Raw genomic sequence first — 15,843 nt, 5'->3', positions numbered from 1 at the left:
CAGATTGCGAGTCGAGTGCCCTAATCACCTGGCCATGCCGGGCCCTGATCCGATAAAATGTTAGATCCGCCCTTAAAATGCTATTTATTGTTAGTACAGGGCCGCCCCAAAAAATATCCTTATATTTTGAATGCTCATATGGCTATAGTAAATGAACCTACAAGCCAGAAAAACACTTTTATTAATGTTTCATGCAACAACTTAACTGTACATACAATGCTGCATCATTTGAGATGTTCAAACTGGTCTTCACTAGCGTTTAAACAATCATGACATCTACGACCGAGTGTCTGACATGCTGTAACTTAATCTTCAACTCTGATTCGATTTTAGACATTTGTGATCTGTTGCTTAAACTCATTAATGGTTTTTGGGTTTACTTTTAGACATCCTCCAATATTGTCTGAAATAAAAATCAAAATAGAATCGATATACAGAAGTTGCTTAACTTAAAGGATGGGTACAGTTTTGGGGGGGGGGGGGAGCACCCTGTATATGTACCTTGTAAAGAAAGATTTGGTGTCTTATTGTATTTGGGTCAGGCGTGGCTCAGTGGTTAGCGTGCCAGGCTGCGGATTTGGAGGTTTGAAGTTCGACTGGCGATATCCTGCCGAGCATGTTTTTTTAGCTGTAGCTGCGTTATAAAAGTCAGCCCTGCTATTCGGAAGAGTAGCCGTGTAAACTTATGACTGGTTGCCTCACCACCTCTGGTCAGAATTAGGGACAGCTATCCTCGTTGCATCTGATCTCTGACTTGGCCGTTTAACTCGTGGGTGAAATAAGTTGATATTCATTTACAATAACAAACACGATTCCTTCTGTTCGTGTGTGAAAAGCTAAAGATAAAGAAGAATATCAAAATATTTAATATTTAATAAGCATAAAGTGAATCTAATTGGGATCAGTTGTGACTGAGTTGAAAAATCTAGACATCATTGAAAACAAATGTCGAATAATAAATCCTAGAAGAAATGTGTATCCAAAAGCAAATGAAATTGGAAGGAGGGGGTTGGTTAAGGCCTTTAAAATACTAACTAATATTGGTGCAGAAGTGTATTTGTATTTATGGCAAAACTACTAAGACTATCTGCCTCCGTCCCTAATTTTGTTACTACTGACCAAATAGAAGGCAGCTAGTCAATAACGCCTTTCCACACACCATCCACGATAAGGAGTTGACTGTCACTATTATAAAACACCAACAACTCAAAACGGGAGGAACATTTTGTGGTATCGCACGGAAACAGGCTTGCCAGTCCTAAATCCAAACTTCTACCACAGGTCCAACCCGCACCAATTAGAATTGTAAAGAAAAAAGAAAAGTTTTCGAACCTGAGTAAAATATATATATATATATATATGATAAGGCAGTCTCATATCTACCATTCTCGTTGAATATATATGTGTTATGTAGATATCTAATCCGTTCTTAAACAAAGATTCGTCTTGAGCAAGTAAACTTGACTATTAATTAAAATTCGCGAAATCCAATCAGTTCTTCGAGGTGTCTTTTGGACTTCGCTTAATAGATAATGGTCTGCATAAAAAACTGAGCTAGTTTTGTATATCTATATTTGTTCCTTAAACGAATTCGTCATAAAACCCGCGAGCATAAATCGTGCTTGCATGAGTCATTTCTTAAACATCTATTTATGAATTTCAACACCTTTTTTATCCAGCAAAACAAGAGATTTATTCACTTTCAAACCGATGAATTTTTTCCGCGTTAATTTGTTCTGTTTCTTATTTCTTCTAGACTGCGTCAGTATGACACGTTTGGTAGGCCCATAGGAATCAACTGACAGCATGTTTCGTGATGTTATATATATAAAGATAAAATAACATTTTAAAGTGTTTAGGAATACAAAATCTAAATGGATGCAGTTTGTTTTTACCATTCTATACATTTTTACACTTATTACGTAATAAAACTATTATATTATTGAAATTAAAATTCAATTTGCCACACTCGTTGTCTTGAGAAGCCTTCTAATATTTATCTTTATTACAGTATATTGTTTAATTCAATCCACCATGCAAACAAGAGGGACAATAGTGTATCTCACATTTGTTTGAGTTACAATACATACAAATTTGGATGTGTATGTTTGAATTTAGAGATCCAATAGGCACTGAATAAGTCAAGATTCTCCAGGATGCAAACTTCCACTCTTCCACATATTTTTCACTCTGCAGTAAATTTTCCAAGTGGATGTTCCTCTAAGACTGTTTATAGCCTGTCTGCGGACTTACAACGCTAGAAAACGGGTTTCGATGCCCGTAGTTGGCAGAGCACAAATAGTCCTTTGTGCTCAATAACAAACAACAACAATGGATTTGAATCCCCGTCCAGCTAACTCGATGAAAAATAAGAGCTGTCATCAGTTGAGTTACAATGACTGTTATAAAAAAACAGTTGACTGTTTATAGCCTGTCTGCGGACTTACAACGCTAGAAACCGGGTTTCGATACCCGTGGTGGGCAGAGCACAGATAGCCCATTGTGTAGCTTTGTGCTTAACTTTAAACAAACAAACAAATACAGACAAATATATTGTACAATCTTGCAAAACTTGTGCTACACATAAGCCTAATGTTAGTTTTCTAATACGAATTTATAGTTGCAGTAGTTTTAATTAGCATTCGTATTACCACAGAATTAAGTTCTTGTAAATTAAAATAAAAACTGCTTAGAAAATTGTTATCATATAATAGTTTTTGTTCGCCCTTATTTTCTAATAGTATGATGAATTAATTCCAAATTAATACCATTAACTTTAGAAGCTCTTAAAATAATAAAATTCATCCAAACAAAATTAGTAATAATTCTAATAATATCGCAGATTTTTTTTTAAATTGTTCCTTTTTTTAAACAAAAAATGAAAGGGCTCAATATTTGTTTATCAACTTTTCGAGCAAAGCTACTCGAAGGCTATCTGCGCTAGCCGTCCCTATCTTTGAACTGATAGACTAGAAGCTAGTTAACACTATACGCCGCCAACTCTTTTTCTCAACGAACAGTGGAGTTGACTGTCACATCATAACATTCCCCACGGTTGTATGTTCGGCAACAGGTTTCAATCCCGCTAAATACATGTTGTAAGATCATCGCCATAGCCATGTCCAATGCTTATTAACTACATACGTTATAAAACCAAATTTGTGGATGTTCCTATTACGCTTTCAAATGAAAGTATTTTGTATACTAAAATCTTTTTATTGTCGAATCATTTTTATTCTCACACTGATAAAATGTTGATTAAATTTAAAATAATAATAAAGAATGAGTGATCGTATTCATAATTATTGCTATACGTACATAAAAAAATGAATGGAATGTTAATATAACAAAAGTTAGCAATTCATTTTCAATGGGGTCACCAAAAAACATTTGTAGATACCGAGAATACCACACGGGATTCTTATTGCCCTACTTTAATAATACTCATTAATCTGCTACTTTTAATTGTTTTTATGAATAGTTTAATTATATTAACAGATACGTCCAATGAACAACGTTACATCGTACTCTAACAAAGGAGAAAGATGGACTGTTCAGCACCACGTGCATTTCTTAGAACATGGGTGACCCGGATTTGATCGCTATGCGATCTTCCAGGAAAACTGATCTCGTGAATAAAGAGAATTCAACGATGTAGGAGTTCTTGGAAAGCAACTGAAATGATAAACATGTTACTAGTTCTCTTTCCTACATTTCGTAAGTGTGTTAAGAAATCATTTTTAAGCCTTTTTTTTATTCCACATTCGACACCTGTTTATAACGTAATTTTCACGACTGCGAAAACAATATAACAAACGTAATACAAGTTTATATCAAGTTCGTTACAGTTCCTCGTGATTTTAGTTTATTCTCCAGCAGCTTCTAAAAATAAGATTATTCATCAGGGAAAAATTATTTCCACTTCGTAAACAACATTTCTATACACTGCCCAAGGCATTCATCATTATAATTAGAGAAAAAGTTTAATTACCGAGTAGTTGTAACGAGATATCTATACAAAACAAACCGCAATTTCTAAACCTTAGTCATGGAATTTTTCTTCAGTGAAATACTGAATGAGGCTCAGCTTCAATTAAAACATATCTAAAATAATATACGTGTGTGTGTGTGTGTGGCTATATGTATATATATATATATATATATAATTACTATGACGTATTGTGTCGTTGGTCGGTTTCTTTTGGTTTATGAAAAGAATAATGCAAGCACACGTAACGAAAACTAATTTATTTACTTCTTCACAAAGGTTCTATAAAGGCTACAGGCTACGTTTTTAGTGGTAGGCCTAACTTCACAACGTTTCAGTGGAAATTCTGAAACTAATTTACGCCTAACTTGAAGATTTTTTCGCTAGTCGATAAAGAAGAAAACCATTAACAGCTTACTAACTCAAACATTTCAAACAAACTCGCTAACTCTGATTTTCTAACACACTATAACTTTTGAACTGGCACTAAACTGACTGATTCTAACACAGTCAGTTATTTTTATACTTTACTAGTTTTCTAAATACTACAGAAAGCTTCACGATTCCAAAGAGGTCTAAACTTTCACGAGACTTCTAGACTTCATATAAAATATAACTCCCTCTAGTGAACAGAACATTAGAATAATAAAAATAGCCCAAAATAATATATTTATATATATATATATCAGCGCCTTTTAATAACGTTCTTTCTTTAATAGCACAAAAATATATTAGTTTATAGTACTTATGCAATTAAGTTGTGGAATCTTTTAGATGGCCCCTAGAAGAAAATTACCGAAGGAAGAATAGCCATGTGTGTGTCAGAATATTACTTTTAATATTTTAGTTACAAAATGAATCTGGGCCTACATGTACTTAAACACCAATCGCACAGATAATCCAGTTCTATGTTCATAAACTGTTATATTTGAATGAAAGTGTACAAAAAAATAGTACTGACGATATGAAATGTTAATAGTGTTTGAATCTGTATTATACATTAATGTGGTTTCAGGAATAAAACACAATTTACTGAATGTACGTGCACAAATCTTTATTACCTAAATATACCAACACAGTGGTCATACAAAAAAAAGCTTTCGTTGCTTTGTTATTCAAATATCTCGGGGGCATTTAAGCTTTGTATTAAATAACTTATATGCCTCATATCTAATAATTCTAGTTACATGTTTAATGATCACTTAAACTAGCCACTTTTTATAAAGTTAATAAAGCTGTAAATCAGCCTTTATAAGTTTACAATAAATGGCCAATTTTACACTGATGAACACCCTCAAAAGAAGAAATATATGGTCCCTTCTTTGTAACAACTTTTGATATTACATTTTATGTGATTAGTTTCAAATGTATCCATTATAAAATAACAAAATGTAGTTCAAATGAATTTAGCACACAGATGTTATCTTGATATCCAACCAGTGTGGCTCACGTATTTTAAACTCTTAAAGTGTGGTACCTCAATGAAATTCTTTGTTGTCACAAAAAAGCTTTATATATATATATAGGGTAATTATTTTTTAAAATAATTATACCTTAAAAACTACTTATCCTTACCAGAGATGCACTGAGAAACAGGTTTTCTCAGAAGTTTGAACATTTACATTGTTCCAAAAACCACAGTATACCAAATACCTAAATTGTATCTCTTTCATGTATGGTGTGTTTCAAAACTATCCTATACCGAATAACTAAATTGTTTCTCTTTCATGTACAGTATGTTTCAAAACCATAGTTTACCAAATACCTAAACTGTTTCTCTTTCATGTACAGTGTGTTTCAAAACCATACTATACCAAATACCTAAATTGTTTCTCTTTCATGTACAGTATGTTTCAAAACCATAGTTTACCAAATACCTAAACTGTTTCTCTTTCATGTACAGTGTGTTTCAAAACCATACTATACCAAATACCTAAATTGTTTCTCTTTCATGTATCGGTATGTTTCAAAACCATACTATACCGAATACCTAAATTGTTTCTCTTTCATGTACAGTATGTTTCCAAACCATACTATACCAAATACCTAAATTGGTTCTCTTTCATGTACAGTGTTTCAAAACCATAGGATATCGAATACCTAAATTGTTTCTCTTTCATGTATGGTGTGTTTCAAAACCATACTATACTGAATACCTAAATTGTTTCTCTTTCATGTACAGCGTGTTTCAAAACCATAGAATATCGAATACCTAAATTGTTTCACTTTCATGTATGGTATGTTTCAAAACCATACTATACCAAATACCTAAATTGTTTCTCTTTCATGTATGGTGTGTTTCAAAACCATACTATACCGAATACCTTAATTGTTTCTCTTTCATGTACAGCGTGTTTCAAAACCATAGAATATTGAATACCTAAATTGCTTCCCTTTCATGTAAGGTATGTTTCAAAACCATACTATACCAAATACCTAAATTGTTTCTCTTTAATGTACGGTATGTTTCAAAACCATACTATACCAAATACCTAAATTGTTTCTCTTTCATGTACAGTATGTTTCAAAACCATACTATACCGAATACCTAAATTGTTTCTCTTTCATGTATCGGTATGTTTCAAAACCATACTATACCGAATACCTAAATTGTTTCTCTTTCATGTACAGCGTGTTCCAAAACCATAGAATATCGAATACCTAAATTGTTTCACTTTCATGTACGGTGTATTTCAAAACCATACTATACCGAATACCTAAATTGTTTCTCTTTCATGTACGGTATGTTTCAAAACCATACTATACCGAATACCTAAATTGTTTCTCTTTCATGTATCGGTGTGTTTCAAAACCATACTATATCGAATACCTAAATTGTTTCTCTTTCATGTATCGGTATGTTTCAAAACCATACTATACCGAATACCTAATATGTTTCTCTTTCACAAAGTAACATTTTTTTTATTTTTCTTTCCTTCAACAATATAAGATTGGCAATTTCAACAAAATGTATGTCGGTGTGTAGGATCAATGAAATCAAGAAACGAGTCTACATGGACCCTAATGTCAGAGGGAAGACAAAGTGTACGGGTTTCAAGTAGTAAAGTGGTGGAGGGGGGAGATTCATTAACATAGGGGAAAGAGAAAGAAAAGAACATGCCCGCAGAATGAAATCAAGAAACGAGTCTACATGGACCCTAATGTCAGAGGAAGGAGGGATGACAAAGTGTACGGGTTTCAAGTAGTAAAGTGGTAGGGGGTGGGATTCATTAACATAGGGGAAAGAGAAAGAAAAGAACATACCCACAGAATGATATCAAGAGAGAGGATTTTCCCTCACAGATAAAGCTGTGCATTGAGTAAACCCTGGTAGGAAAAATAGTTGATCAAAATCATTATCATCTTGGTCATGCTCAAACAGGAGAGAAGGAACATTGGCCAAATGGATGAGAAGAGGAAGCCCAGAATGTATGAAGGAACCCACAATACACTGAAGAATGGCTATCACATCCTCCGAAGACAACAAGCCCCCACTAGCCACAGTAGATACATTCTGTATTGTCAATATCAGGAGACAAAGTGGAAGTTTTTTTCTAAATGAAATTAAAAAACTACACTGGTTATGTGAAACATGGACACTACACCAGGTAAACTTGAACAAAATTTAACTCAGTCATAAACTATTACAAATCTCAAGTAATTAATTACAAATTTTGAAACATGTCCATTCTACACAATGCCAAGGAAAATAATGAAGTTAATATGAATGCAATTGCTTAGGGGGAGCTACTGTACAAAGAGGTTGTGTTGCCCTCTAATTGGTGGAGGGCTATTGTTACAAGATGATATCATGCACTAGCACAGTTCACGTTAACCATATTTTTAGATGGGAGGGAGATAAAGGCTAATGGCATGCAAATCTTGTAGGTAGTTGCATATAGGAATCAAGCTATTCTGTGGGTGATGGTGAGGTATTGTCTCAGAATTTGTGTCCTCCAGTCTTACCATTCTCAACATAATATATGACAAAAAAGGGGATGTCTCAACACTATCAGGAATTAGTTTTCACCCACCTTGTTACATAAATTTTATCAACAAAAACGTATTGAATTTGCTATATAAAGATGTGGAAATTGTGTAGCTGATAAAATAATGGTGGGTGAACCTTTGTTGAATTCACCTTCTCCAAAGAAATTCAGATCACAGTCAGATTTGCATGTATCATCCAATTCCAGAGTGTTACTACCCATTTGCATAATATGCAAAAAAGTGAACTGATTTGTCATTGATCATCGCAAAAGACAAAGGAACAGGCTCTGTATAGCTGCAACTCAAACAGGAGAGAAGCCTAATTCAGTTCAATCTAACCTATATAAAAGCCAGTGCATGTCATGTCACACTTGATTTCTCAAAATAGGAGGAGTCCTAAAAGCCAAAATGCATTTATCCAGATAGAATAGTTCAACTGCAGTCTGCCCATTAAGAGTTTAGTAACAGGGGTGCAAGGAAACCATGAGGGAGTGCCATGAAACTATACAAGTGTTGGTATAATAAGCCTACAGTAAAGACATAGTGTGGGATCACCTAGCCTAGAGCTAAGTGCATAAAATTGACCATAAAATTAACAATATTGATTCAATTTTAAAGTTAAATCATTTCTGAATTAAGTTATTTTCTGTTATATCACCAATATTTTCATCAACAGACTCTAAATTAAGAAATCAACAAAAATATTTCCAGTTTTATTGAATATACATTACATTTTATACTTTCAGTAAATAGACTAACAACAACATTAGACTACACTTCTGTTGCTAAACAACATAACATAAAAGCCATTGTTGGAACGTTTTGTTACCAAAATGCACTGGCTTTTCTATATATTAAAAGTTGTTAATATAACTGATTTTTACCACTGATTAGTTTATGAATACATCACAAACTCATTTCATGAAAGATCTCAATTTTGATTGGCTCATAAAGGAATTTACCAACGTTTGACTGCCTCGAGTGCACTTTTCTACCTTTTTGTTGGTCAAGCTTGATTTTGCAAAATTCATTTATTTCAGTTACTTATGAAATGTGACATTAGTGTATATTATGGGGTGGGGGTGGTAGTACTTGCCCCATTATTTTTCACAGGCTATTTTAGACAAAAAATCAGAATGTTTAATTAAGTATTTTACTAAACATTTGTCTGTGAATATATGGGGTCAGAGTGTTGACTGCTCCAAATGTAAAATGATTTTCAACTTAAGATTAAAAATACTTTACTTCATCTGAAAATTTTAAAATTTCCTTCGCATAATCTCTAAAACCTGAATAATAATCAAATGTTCTTTCAGAAAAACTTTATATTTTATTTTCTGTACCCTAACTTTATGTAGGGTTGGTCTATTTGACTGGCCTTGTAACCACCAAAAAAATGTTAGGAAATAAATCTAACTTACCCTTTTTTCTGCAAATTGTAACAGGCAACCACAGTATATATCTGTTTAGACTTAGTTTTATTGTTATATTGTTCTTTGAGCTGTGCCTAACTAATAATCCTACCACACAAGTTGTAAATCACTCAGTAAACATGCAGTTCACATGACCATGTTGAATTATGTAATGTACAAGCTGCTTGCGAGCATACCTCATGAATATTTTTTTTTTATCATCTTATCTAACCTAACAAGTTTCTAATTTTCACATTTTAATTACTTTTATAATAATAAATAAAGAACATATATGAAAAACAAGAAAACTGGTACTTTCCTAAGTCCTTGTATTTTATTTTGCTGTCAACTGTTGATGAAACTTAAGCCTACTTTTTTTATACTAATGGTACTACTACACTAAATACTTTTTATTTAATTAAATAATGCACCTAAGAGCACAAAGCAAATAATGTCATAAAAGTATTATATTTTTTCTGGCTTTCTAACAATGTGATAAGAGCTTTTATAAATTCAGCTAAGGTTGTTGTTGAAGTGATTCCCATGAGAAAAAAAGTTTTGAAGCAGAGGCAAAATAGACAATTCTCTGTACAGAAAAAAACATAACATAATACATAACTTGATAGATTAAAACTTTGGCTTTCTATTGGTTATAAATAATATAGTATAAAACATTAGAAAGAGCTATTGGCAATTTGCAAAAGAGAGGATGTGACAGAAGAGCATGACAAGTGGATCTGATTTTCTTGTTTATGGCTAGAAATATTTTTCTTTGCCTGAGTAATATCTATGTTGTAATGAGTAATTTACAATACATTCTGTACTTTTTTCTGGGAGGGGTGGTAAATAAATTAGAGAAAATGGGAGACCTAGAAAGCAAATGTCACAATTCTCAAACTAGAGGAGACTGAAGATTTTTTTAAATATTTCTTTATACAATTAAGAACTTAAAACTTATATTAAAATTTGGTTTATTAACTATGTTTTGATGCCAAGTTTATTTTTATACAGTAATACTAAAGTAGTTTAATTAAATTTGAATGTAACTTTCTGAAAAGTCATGACATGGGCACTTTGACCAGCCTGTAGGAAGAGGGTTAATAGCCCTTGCAAATAAACCAGCCTCTTCTCTATTTAAAACAAACCATCTAATCCAAATATCAAACCTGTACTTTCTTACATATTAACCTAAGAGCATACCATTAGATATCACCAGTGAAGAGATGCAGGAGAAGTTAACCATTCAAGAAATACATCCCATCAAGATTGAGAGAATTAAATCAGTTAAGACAGGACTACATGCAATGTTAATCAGAATCACACTTAATTACGTGAAGCAAGTAGTCATTAACCCTTTTGCAATGGTTGGGTCTAACTGCACATGTCACAGTCTTTTAGCGATTTATTTTCAAAACTTTATTAAGTAACTTTATTATTATTATATATCAATGAAATTGGCATCAAAACATTGCTTATATTTCAGATTTTAGTATTATATATCTGTTTTAATTTCTTAATTCAAAAGAAAATAGAAATAAACATCAATTTGAGTTTGTCACATAGCACCTCCTCATGTCTTGATGCTCAGTTTATATTTTTTTACATCTACCATATATATATATATATATATATCTACAAGTGGTTAATGAATTAGAAACACAAATTTTAGATTCTGGTAAGCTAGAATATAAATTTAGAACCTCCCATCACTTTGATTTGCTGAGAAATCAATGTATCTAGCAAATCAACTAGAGCGATGCCTCCTCCTACTCCATTCTTTCCAAACCTCTTGTTTAGTTCCATCTACTTTTCTTAAGGGTCTGTTTATAACCAATAGAAAGGACAAGTTATGCTTTACATGATACTGACAGTTGTTTGTAAAGAGCTCAGAAGAAAAAATATTAATTTTGCCAAGAATGTTGAATGATGATGACCAAGTTGTTGCTTTGAACAGAGATAAAAAAAATGTAACACATATATACTTTATTTATAAACCCAAACAAGTTACAGATGTTTTTGGTGTACTGGTAGAGTAATATATTGCTTCTTTCTAAAATGTATACTTGAGGCCTACAAAAATTATATCTTTTCACCCTTCACTCAAAAAAATAAATGAGGCTTACCACTAAAGGCACACGAGGGAAAATATTTTCCTGTCATCATAACTTCTCGTAAGTACTAGAAAACATTGTTTTTATATGTAATTTTCATTTATTGTTCATGTTTTAAGAAAAATATAAGCATATATGAGTAAGTATGTATGTATATATGTAATATATGGAAGCCAAAATATAGGTGTAGTTTGCAAAATATTGGTAATACACTTAGATTTGTACTTTGTATTTGATTCTGTATATATATAAATTATAAATGATTATTACTTACTTCAAGGTAAGTGGTAGTAACAACTCAAGGTGTTATACAACTGTAAGGGAACTTCTAAACTACACTTTAGCTGTAAAAGTAAGAATATTTTCCAAAGAAGACTAGACTTCTAAGGCTTGCGAAACTAAACAAGTGTGATAAGTACTACCAAAACTAGAGTTTCTATTGGTTGACAATTAAGTGCTGAAAAGGGAAATAGGATTTTAGAAGCATGTGCTCAAATAACATCTTTGTACACCTATGCCACTAAATTCCAATCACCCCAAAAAGGATTATCAATATTCATAGAATTGTAATATTTATTGTATCAGCACCAAACCGCATAATAACATTTTGACAGGTTCAAAGTATAGTGTTGTCACTCTCAAAAAGGCTTGTTGTGAACACTGTAATATACATACATAAACCAATAAATTACACATCCTGTTGTCGACATAAATGGTTTCACTGATTCTAAGTGCAGTGTGATTACTCTGAATTTTTCAAGAAAACATTTAGCATATATGATCCGATAAATTACACACATCCTGTTGTCGGCATAAACATTTTCACTGATTCTAAGTGCAATGTGATTATTCTGAATTTTTCCAAGAAAACATTTAGCATATATGATCTGATACATTAGACATCCTGTTGTCGAAGCAGGGGTCAAATCAACTATCTTTTCCCATGTGCTTTGTTACTTTCAGGAGTACCGTATTATGGTGGTGTCACGTAAACAGTCTACTGACACAAGCGGCGATTTATTGGTTTATTTTCAGCGAGGTTCTACTTTGGTTGTTGACAGTAAAATAAACACAGAAACTAAATATGAAATGTTTAACAATTCAAACTCGTAAGAGAAGTACTTTGAAACTTTGTGACCAATAACAACGAAAAAAGGCACAGCTGCTCCTTTTATTTCTAATTTTACAACTTGTCTTTTCATTATACTTTTAGGATTTGTCTACAAGCTGAAGACTCAAGTGTATCATTAAATAACCGATAAGATATAGTTTTACTGAAAACAAATGTTTGAAATGTACTTAGGAGGTTTTAAAGATTTTGGGGAATGAAGAATAGTATTTTTAATCACAACATGAAAATCACTTTCACTTGGACTAGTAACTAAACGATATATTCACAAACAAATCTTTAGTAAAAATACTTCATTAAAAAATTTGATATTCTGTGTACAAAAGACTTGTAATGTTTAGTAAAGGTATACCAAATTTTGTGAAGATGCACATACTGAATTAAAAGTTATAATATAAATACTTAACGTATGCAAACATGTATATGAACTCGTGTATATTATACCGAGCCCACTACAAAAGGGTTAATCCAGACAAGAATATCTCTTTGGTATCGGCAACACTCTGTTGAACCTGCCAGGACCACAGCACCTAATGTTTTGCAGTGTTACAACTACCAAAAATTTTGTCATTCCGGAGTGGCATGTACAGCAAGATGCTTCTTAACAACCCTAACCATTTTAACTTGTCTAATTATATCTCAGCCTAACCTAAACATCTGGGTAAGAAAGCATAGAATTATTAAATAAAAAAAGATTTAAGAATAACCTTCCTAACAGCTTCTCAACCTTTAGCAATGAGTTCATTCTATGTAACATCATCCAACCAAACTTTGCAACCATTACCCTTTTAACCACCTAAGCATCACCTACTCTAGATCTAGCATTCCTATAATCAGAAATCAGCCAATATCCTAGAAACATAATCATTGGAGATCTAGACTCCAAACACTTTGACTTTAACTGTCAATTTTCATGACACAATTTTACATCATTTTACAGAAAATAACATAATCAATAATAACAGCATGACATATATACATACAGACAGAACATAGGATATTTTAAACCTAGTAATAGTTTCATCAACACTAATAGCTCACTCCTTTCACTTCCAAAATCATGATAATATAGGTGGGTATTATCTTATTTAATAGCTCTACGAATAGTACTCTCCAACTGACTAGTTTTTGATTTCTCTAATGTTTAACGTTGACAAGAATCTGTCAGAAATATGTACAACATTTGCATTAAATACAGATACAATACATAACAATACCTTAGCAATCACTACAGCATTCAGGACAAAATATCAAGCAAAAATCCACGTGACAATGGCATCAATAAGTTAGTTCTTGAAAATCTTTCTGAACCTTTATTAGTACATCTAAGTACATTATTCAACCTTTCATTTAAATCAGGGTATTATCCATCAAGATGAAAATCAGCCCTAATCAAAGTTATACCCAATAAAAATTTAGTACTTAATAACCCAAGTGACTACTGACTAATAAGACTAACAAACAATATAGAGAAACTTCTGGAAAAAATTAATAGCTACTTGATTTCTTAACTACTTATAATCCAACAAAATATTTTCTAATATACAAAACACTGGCCACAAGAACAAACAAACCACTGACCAACCATTTAGTCATATAAACTGAATCTGTATTTCAAGGTTTTAATACAAACCATACTACAGTAGCAAGTTTTCTTGATGTCAATAAACTTTTGATTCAGTACGATATAACAGACTGAAATTCAAGCTCTTCCCAATATTCAATCCCCCAATTCCCTGATTCAATGGATCTCAAATTTTATTTCTTAGCATTTTGCTAAAGTTAAGATTAATAATGCAATTTCCAAATCTTATCTGCTAAAAGCTGCAGTTCCACAAGACTCACTACTCTACATGATTCTTTTATTGATATCCCCTTCCCTGCTTTAACTTATGACAGAGCTGTCATAACCACCAGTGAGAGGTACTTCTTATATTGATTAAGATACAAGCAATTACATTTCATAGAAACAACAATGGAAAATGTAAGAAATTATTGAAAGTCAATCAAAAGTTTACTGACAATTAAATTTTTACATATAACACACAACATAACATCATTTGTCAAAATATCATTCAGAGAACTGCCTACCTTCTTAAAATCGGAGGCAGCATCACAGGTTATAACAGCTAATCTATCACAATTACTTATAAAGCTTAAATTAGACCACTAACAGAGTATGGTTGTAAAGTAACCTGTAATATTTCAGACTCTCTACACAATATATTACAGAAAAATCAAAACATAGCCATCAGAATTGCTCACTGCCTACAAATTTATACTTCCTCTCAGTATCTAAATAAAATAAGCAATATATCTGTGGGCAAATAATGAATCTTAAAACTGGCTTTTAGATTTTATAAAAACCTGCCATATCATAATGAACAGACTAAACAATTTCCACCTCTTTCCAACACTCTGGTAGAAATACCTATCACCATTAAACTTAATCAATAACAAGAACTCATCTTAAAGAATTCATACATAATACTGTATCTCAGAAATATTCCATAGAAATATTCCATACATAATACTGTATCTCAGAAATATTCCATAGCAGCATGATATCTTTCTTGAGTGTTTAAATGTTTTTTTATTGTCTTATCTTCACAATATAGTCTGATGTCAGGTAGAATACTTGGCACTATTTTAAATGAAGAGAACACCACAGGAAGATCAGCATCCAGTTTTCTTTCTTTTTCTTGGACTTCCTTGCTTTGCCGGAGGCATTAGAGTGTTGAAACTATCTTCCACGGTCAGATCCATTTACCCACTACTAAATTACTAAACTTATTTTCCTTGGGACGAAGAGAAACTTCTGTTTCTGAACCTCCCTGGTTATTTAAAATTTAAATGTAAAATACATCTTAAATACCTAACAGAAGAGACTGGACTAGATTTTGCTTCTTTTTTTTACCAGTAATACATTCAGCAGAATGCTGCAATATTACAAATGATAACATCAAACTTCTTGTTTGTTTACATAATCCAATATTCTATAAAAGTAGATTGTATTCTTCCAAATCCATATTTATGCACCCAGTACATAACATTACAATCTTACTACTGATTTAGTAGTTTTTAAATCCTAGACCATGCCTTGTTCTTGACCAGTCTCCTGAAATAAAATATTTAATATTAGCTCTGCCCACCATCTTTGAGTGTGTTGTATGTGTGTGTGTGTGTGTATATATATATATATATATATACACA

The 15,843-nt window shown here is 32.2% G+C and overlaps 2 long non-coding RNA genes across 4 annotated transcripts in view; both read right to left on the bottom strand.

The window, feature by feature from the left end:
- Nucleotides 1–5,027: 5,027 nt before the first annotated feature.
- LOC111087665 lies at nt 5,028–9,224 on the bottom strand. Its single transcript, XR_002612327.1, has 2 exons — nt 6,089–9,224; nt 5,028–5,978 (listed from the first exon to the last, which is right to left on the bottom strand). It is a non-coding gene; the product is annotated as an uncharacterized LOC111087665 (long non-coding RNA).
- A 2,134-nt stretch (nt 9,225–11,358) lies between these two features.
- The window catches only part of LOC111087664, a 12,613-nt gene continuing 8,128 nt past the window's right edge, over nt 11,359–15,843 (bottom strand). For all 3 annotated transcript variants that reach the window (XR_002612326.1, XR_002612324.1, XR_002612325.1), the window contains exon 2: nt 11,359–15,748. This is a non-coding gene — a long non-coding RNA (uncharacterized LOC111087664). The remainder of the gene's footprint in view (nt 15,749–15,843) is intronic.

The sequence above is a fragment of the Limulus polyphemus genome, unplaced genomic scaffold, assembly GCF_000517525.1.
Source record: "Limulus polyphemus unplaced genomic scaffold, Limulus_polyphemus-2.1.2 Scaffold2449, whole genome shotgun sequence".
NCBI lineage: Eukaryota > Metazoa > Arthropoda > Merostomata > Xiphosura > Limulidae > Limulus > Limulus polyphemus.
Note: the sequence above shows the minus strand (reverse complement) of the source record. Positions and strands in the feature narration are given on the sequence as shown.